Source organism: Pyrus communis, chromosome 16, assembly GCF_963583255.1.
Source record: "Pyrus communis chromosome 16, drPyrComm1.1, whole genome shotgun sequence".
NCBI lineage: Eukaryota > Viridiplantae > Streptophyta > Magnoliopsida > Rosales > Rosaceae > Pyrus > Pyrus communis.
This window is the reverse complement of record NC_084818.1, coordinates 18,134,632-18,142,401: the sequence shown is the minus strand read 5'-3', so window position 1 is coordinate 18,142,401 and position 7,770 is coordinate 18,134,632. Positions and strand designations below refer to the sequence as shown.

At 38.4% G+C, this 7,770-nt stretch overlaps 1 pseudogene; it reads left to right on the top strand.

The window, feature by feature from the left end:
• The first annotated feature begins 204 nt into the window (after positions 1-204).
• On the top strand, positions 205-6,334 carry LOC137719910 (toll/interleukin-1 receptor-like protein; annotated as a pseudogene).
• Positions 6,335-7,770: the final 1,436 nt, after the last annotated feature.

Below are 7,770 nucleotides of genomic sequence, written 5' to 3'. Positions count from 1 at the left end.
CACGTTGGAAGGTGGTTGGCAGGAAGAAAAACATGAGAATTGACTTTCCTCTCCTTCAACTTGACGACACTCACATTGGAAGGTTGTAAGTAGGAAGAAAAGCATGAGAACTGATATAACAAGAGAGCCCAATGTCCATATGATACTGCATATTCCAATTCATTGATAGACTATTTCTTTAGTTTAACTGGCTTTAATTCTCCTATGGCCAATCAACTTGCCTCTTCTTATTCCTTGCCTCCTTCATGGAGATATGATGTGTTTTTGAGTTTTAGAGGAGAGGATACACACACTAATTTTACAGATCATTTATACAAAGCTTTGGATGATAAGGGAATCAACACCGTCATTGATCGCCAACTTACACAAGGAGAAGAAATATCACCAGCGCTTCTCCAAGCAATTGAAGAGTCAAGAATTTCTATGGAAGTTTTAAGTTTGTTTGAGTGTATTTTTCATATATTGATTGAATGTACAAGATGAGATATATAATAAGGTGGAAGGTTACAAGCAACCCTAGCTTGGCAAATCTTACTAACCCAGTAAACCCCTAAAGCTGTCACTCCTTAAATTAAAGGAGTGCAGCAAGTAACTAGCACACAACTATCAACAAGTCATCTAGATGTCAGTCTTCCTCAAATTAAGGGATTAGGCTTCATAGAGAATCCCATGGAAAGAGGAAACATAAAATCTGATATCATGGTAGCATGGAGTAGCAGTCACCCCATATTCCATATCGTCTAATACTCCCCCTCAAGCTGGATCGAGGAAATTAATTGAGCCAAGCTTGTCAAGGAGACGCTAAAAATGAACTGAAGGAAGTGCTTTTGTGAACACATCTGGCAGTTGATGATGACTGTGAGTATAGATGGTTTGAATAACTTGGGATTGAACTTGTGCCCTAATATAGTGACAATCCACCTCAATATGTTTGGTCATTTCATGGAACACGGGATTAGTAGTGATATGCATGGTTGCTTGATTTTCACACATGAGTGACATTGGAGTAGAACTAGAGAATCCCATGTCTAAAAGTTACCCTTTGAGCCAAATTAACTCACATGCTGTCGATGCCATTGCACGATATTCAGCCTTCACACTAGAACATGTAATAACTTGTTGTTTTTGCTTTTCCATGTGGCGATGTTTCCTCCAACAAACGTATAATAGCCAATGGTAGACTTCCTATCAATTGCATTTCCTGCCCAATGTGCATCGGTGTAAGCACTGATTTGAGTGGAATGGTTGTTCTTTATAATAATACCTTTATCAATAGAGCCTTTGAGGTAGCGTAGAATTCTTTTGACAATGAGAAGATGTTTCATAGATGGTGTATGCATGAATTGGCTAACCAGGCTCACAACATAAGTGATATCAGGTCTGGTTATGGTAAGGTATATAAGCTTTCCAACTAACCTTTGGTAGTGACTCACATCGGTGAGAAGTTCTTCATCCAGATCAAGCTTTAGCTTACTATCAAGGGGAGTGATAGCAGGCTTGCAATCAAGTAATTCAGTCTTAGTGAGATGATCCACAACATACTTGTGTTGATTTAAAAACAAACCTTTTTGAGATGTTGCCATTTCAATGCCAAGGAAGTATTTTAGTCTCCCCAGGTCCTTTATGGCAAATGTGTGATTGAGAGATTTCTTGAGAGCTTTAATTTCAACTTCATTTTCACCTGTGATGATGAGATCGTCCACATAGATGAGAACCACCAATATTCCAGTTGATCCTTTACGACTAACAAGGACGAGTCCGCATTACTTCAAACAAAACCATCAACTTTTAACACTGAACTCAACTTGGCATACCATGCACATGGAGATTGTTTCAAACTATAGATTACTTTGTGCAATCGACACACCATATCATTTGTACCTTGAGAAGAACCTGGTGGAAGTTACATATATACTTCCTCTTTTAAATCCCCATGAAGGAACGCATTTTTCGCATCCATTTGATACAATGGTCAACCATAATTCACAGCAACTGAAAGAAGAACCCTAATGGAGTTCATTTTGGCTACTGAAGCAAATGTTTCCTTGTAGTCTACCCTAAATATTTGAGTGAAACCACGTGCAACCAATCTGGCCTTGTGACGTTCAATTGATCTATCAGCCTTGAACTTTGTCTTATAGATCCATTTACTCCCAACAGCCTTCTTCCCTGGAGGTAACTTCATAATGCTCCATGTTTGATTGTTCTCCAAGGCATAAAGTTCATCCTTCATTACATTTCTCCACTCAGGAATTAGTTGAGCCTCTTGAAAAGTTCGTGGTTCAATGTGATGAGAGATTTCAGCCAGGAATGTGGCATGATTGGGGTGAACACGACTATAACTCAGCACCTTAGTGATGAGGTGTTTGGAAGCAAAGGTGACATAGTCTTGGAGCCTTGTTGGATGTTGTCGAGTACGCACAGGATTGCGCCTTGTAGGAGGTAAAGTGGAAGCCTCTTCGTGACTTTCATCTGGAGTAGATTCAGTACCATCCTTCATGTTTCTTGGTTGAGAAGACACATGAGTAGTTTCACTCACAATCTCTGCTTGTTCATGATTGCTAGTGGCTTCTGGATCCAAGTGCATTGAGTGATCAATGCACGCAGGCAATGGGAATAAATCACACATTAGCTCCCCCTCTTGAGAGTGAGCAACCTCCTTGGAGAAATAGGGAACTGTTTCCTTAAATCTTACATCCCTAGACACAAGCATCTTGCTACTAATAGAATGAAAACATTTGTGACCTTTTTGGGTGGATGAATATCCCATGAAAACACACTTTGCAGCCTTAGCATCCAGTTTGTCACAGTGCAATGCTTGAACATCAAAAAGCACGTGCAGCCAAAGACTCTCAAATGTGATAAAGTTATATGTCTTCCTTTAAGCGTTTCATAAGGAGACTTAAACTCTAAAACATAACTAGGCAATCTATTGATTAAATAGGTTGTAGTGAAAATGGCTTGTGACCAAAATTTCTTTGGTACGTTTATATGCAACATCAATGCACATGTCTTCTCAAGTAAATCCCTCTTCTTTCTTTTAGAGATCCCATTTTGTTGTAGGGTTCCCACACAACTTGTCTCTTGAACTATACCATAAGAGCTCAAATATTGACTTATATTGTTGGATAAAAACTCAGTGCCATTGTCGGTTCTTAGGTTTTGAATGGTTGACTAAAATTGACTTATGACAAGTTGATGAAAGTCTTTGAACATAGTGAAGACATCCTTTTGTGATTTTAACAGATATAGCCATGTTGTTCTAGAAAAATCATCCACAAAGATAACAAAATATTTATATCCATCAAAAGATTCAATAGTTGGACCCTAAACATCGGAGTGTACAAGTTCAAAAGGTTTGCTAGCCTTAGACATTGAGGAACTAAAAGGGAGCCTAGTAAACTTGGAGAATTGACATGTATCACACATTACAAATGATTGATACATTTTGGGAAAGAGTTTAAGCAAAACAGTCTTTGATGGATGGGGTAATCTTTGATGCCAGATTTGTTGGTCATTGGAATGAATTGAATTAACTTGAAAAACTTTGACTAGATGAGGTTTCTTGCATAGATAGTAAAGACCATTAAGGAAGAACCCTTCACTAATTGTCTTCTTGGTGAGAGAATCCTGAAACACAACACTACTTAGTGAGAAAGTGACAAGACAATTTAGGGTTCTAGTGATCTTTCCTATTGACAGAAGTTGAAAAGGAAAGGTAGGAACAAATAATGCAGTAGACTCAAGGTTGTTTGAAAGCAACTTTACTTTTCCCACGCCCAAAACCATGGCATTTTTTCCATTAGCAACTGACACATGAGAGGGTTTTGACAAAGTTTGAAAACTGTGTAAGTTTGAGGCTTTGTTTGTTATATGGTCAGTGGCTCCTGCGTCGATCATCCAACAATCATGTTCAATACTAATGTGAAGAGCAGTTGTGAATGCACTAAAAATACTTGAAGCTTTGCTTCTTGGTATATTCTCATTTTCAGTAAGGAAACCTGCGAACTGTCCCAGTAGCGCAATGGGATTTTCAGTTGTACCCCTTGAGCTTTTTGTAGTTTCTCTATGTCCCTTGGTTTGCATGTATATTGCAAAGTCATTTATGAGTGAGACAGGATTTGAAGTGAAGTCCTGAATGCTCTTAGGGAATGAGGTATAACTGTGATTTACTGCATGCTGAGGTTTAACTTAGCCAGTGTGGAGCTGCCTTGAAGGAGTCATTCTGTGATCCTTGTTGAACTGAGATTTCAGTTCGGGGTGCAAAATCCAGCACCTTTCCTCCACGTGACCTACAGCGTCACAGTAACTGCACTTCAAATGTGGATTTTTACCCTTGTAAGGCTTGCTGTCTGAGGGTTTATGTTTGGGAGCATAGACTCTTGACTAAAAAATCTTCGAATTCTTCTCCAAGTTCATCACCCTTCTTCAAGCTTCCTCACGTTGAACCGTGGCACACACCGTTTTGAAGGAAGGAAGTTCGACATTCATCAGGATGTGACTTTTGAGATCCTCATAGTCCGAGTTCAAACTCGTAAGCAGTTAATATATCTTGTCTTCTTTAGCCCTTTTCAGAGGAACTGCAGCATCGATGGTGTAAAGTAAATAAACATCTAAGTCATTCCACATAGTCATGAGACTTTCCAAGTGCTGCACAAAGGTTTTTCCATCTTGTTGAAGACTGGCAATGTCCCTCTTTAGTTGAAACACTCGTGCATAATTATTTTGATTCTCATACATGTCTTTCATAAATTTCCACAGATCGTGTGAGGACGCGGAATACCTAATGATTTTAGCGATATGTTTCTCCATTTAGTTGAGAAGCTTGTTGATCCTTGCACAACCGTGCTTCGTATGCTTGGGTAGAAGGCTAGGGTTCCTCAACTCCTCCATTGATGAACCCTAGCTTTCCTCTTCCATCGAGAGGAAGAAACACTGCTCTAGACCATGGGAGATAGTTGAATTCATTCAGCAAAACTGAGCATAAACGCAGATTAGTATTTATCTCAGTATCTGAAGCAAAAGAGGGAGAGCTTTGTGAGCTTTCTCCCCCAAGGTTTATTGAACTTTCTTCAACCATAACTGGAGCTTAAAGATGAACAACAGTGGAAAAAAAAAAGGGCACAAACAGGTCAAGGATGACACTGCTCTGATACCATGTGGAAGTTTTAAGTTTGTTAAATGTATTTTTCATATATTGATTGAATGTACAAGAGGGGATATATAATAAGGTAGAAGGTTACAAGCAACCCTACCTTGGCAAATCCTACTAACCTAGTAAACCCCTAAAGCTGTCACTCCTTAAATTAAGGGAGTGCAGTAAGTAGCTAGCACACAACTATCAACAAGTCATCTAGATGTCAATCTTCTTCAAATTAAGGGATTAGGCTTAACAGAGAATCCCATGGAAAGAGGAAACATAAAATCTGGCAGCATGGTAGCATAGGGTGGCAGTCACCTCATATCCCATATCGTCTAATAGTTTCTCTTGTCATATCCTCTAAAAATTATGCATCTTGAAGGTGGCGCTTGGATGAGCTCGTCAAGATCCTTCAATGTAGAGAATCAAAGCAACAAATAGTTTTGCCAATTTTTTACAAGGTGAATCCATCCCATGTATGAAATCAAACGAGTAGTTTCGATGGCGTGTTTGCAGAACTTGAGAGCAAATTCAAGGACAACAAGGAGAAGGTCCTCATGTGGAAAAGTGCTCTTAGAGAAATAGCAAATTTATCAGGACATCATTTCCGAGAGGGAGAGTATGTACATTTCTTCCCCTTACCGTGTATTTATATAGTTAATTTCCTACAATAATGTCATCAATTCAGTTTTGTGTTTGCTTTTTACTCTTTAGATCTTTAGCAAGCGACACATACTTGATTTAGTAATTACTAGTACATTATGGATAGAAACATGGAAAAAAAAATTTCAAGTACACTTTCGGTTAATATCGTGTAATATTTCTCTCTATATTTTTTTTACATGTATAAAATATAGCAAAAGAAAAAAAAATTCACTGATTAATTGTGTTATTTGTTTTGAACTGGTATCTATGAAGCTACAATAATCAACGACATTGTTAAGGTGATCTTAGTCCGAGTACTTGATGGCACATATTTGAATGTTGCGAAACACCCAGTTGGAATACAATCTTGTGTACAAAAGGTGAAAAAGCTTTTAGGTATTGATGGAAATGGACATCTGGAGTAGGCAAGACAACAATTGCCAAAGTTGTCTACAAAAGTTTGAAGGTAGTTGTGTTCCTGGTAGATGTTCGAGACACATCAATGCAACACGGAGGCCTACTCCGACTACAAAACACAATTCTAAATGAGATGAATTGTGGTTTAATGTGGAAATTTTTCAATACTCATCGAGGAATCAGCCTTATAGAGAATCTACTGAAGCAAAAGAAGATTCTCTTAATTCTTGGTGATGTAGATGAATTGAAGCAGTTAAACAACTTGGCTAAAGTCGATTGGTTCGGTAAGGGTCGTAAAGTGATCATAACTACAAAAGATAGAGGGTGGGTTGCTGGAATCTTATGGAGTTGAATTGATATACGAGGTCTAAAAGTTAGAGGACGAGAAAGCTCTTGAGCTTTTAAGTTTGAATGCCTTTGGAAGAAATGAACCTCCAGGCAATTATTTTGAACTCGCACAACAAGCAATAGCCTATGCACAGGAACTTCCGTTAGCTCTTAATCTTATAGGTTCTCATCTGCATAAGAAAAATATAGACCATTGGCAAGCTATATTGTGAATCGAAACTTAATTTCAACTCTGCCATTATTGATTTTACATATTCAGGGCTTCCACAAGCCATGAGTGACACCTATCAGTATGTCATGGCTACCCAAGATAAACGGAAGAGGTAGAGAACCTATTCAGCTTGGGATTACAAATGCAATACGGTCTCTCTCTAACACAATACTCTTGACCACATTATTTGGTTTTGTAAAGTCTAGTCTTAAGAGTTTGGATTTCCTTATCGAATATTGTATTTGCGTACCACATGCTCAATTTAGTTTTAGACTACATTCTCTGGTAATGGGCCGCTGCTTCTGGGATTAAACATTCAAGGATGTGGCTCACTTCACTTCAAAAGGTTTGGTTATACATATGCATTTCACGTCGATATTCTTGGTGCATTTTGTTTAGTGTTGTTTTCTAGTCAGAATTGCTCGCTGCTTTTCAGCTGGCTGGACGTGCAAATTAAGAGCTGCCCACATAGGCTTCCTGACAACTTTTTGTTGATGGTCAGATCTCAACCCTTAATCTTTTCTGATCAGTTTGTAGTATGACAAGTGTCCTTAGTTGGTAAGAAAAAAAAACTGATGCTTTTGGGGTTAAGATCCCTAGCTAGGGTTTTTTTTCTTTTTGGGTTTTTGCTGGTGCATATTGTTTAGAGTGAGAAGTTAGAGAGAGATAGAGCATTTATGCTTCCACCTTCTTCCTTCTCCTCATTTATGAAACCCTAGTTGCAAAACCAAGTTCATGCATTCAACACCCAATAATTGTATATTAGGGTTGCAATGTCTTAAGGTTTTGCATTAAGTTCTTGGTCTAGTTTTAAGCTTTAAATCCATTTTTAGGCCAAGCATTTGGATTCAAGTTAGATTTTTCCTTCAACTGTTTGATTGGAGAATCTGACTAGTCGTTTGAACCCAAATTTTATATGCATATCATAACATCATATCATTTCGTGATTTGAGTTGATATCGGTGCTACAAGTTGAAGAGCTCAGGAAGAGCTGCCACTTCGTGAAGAG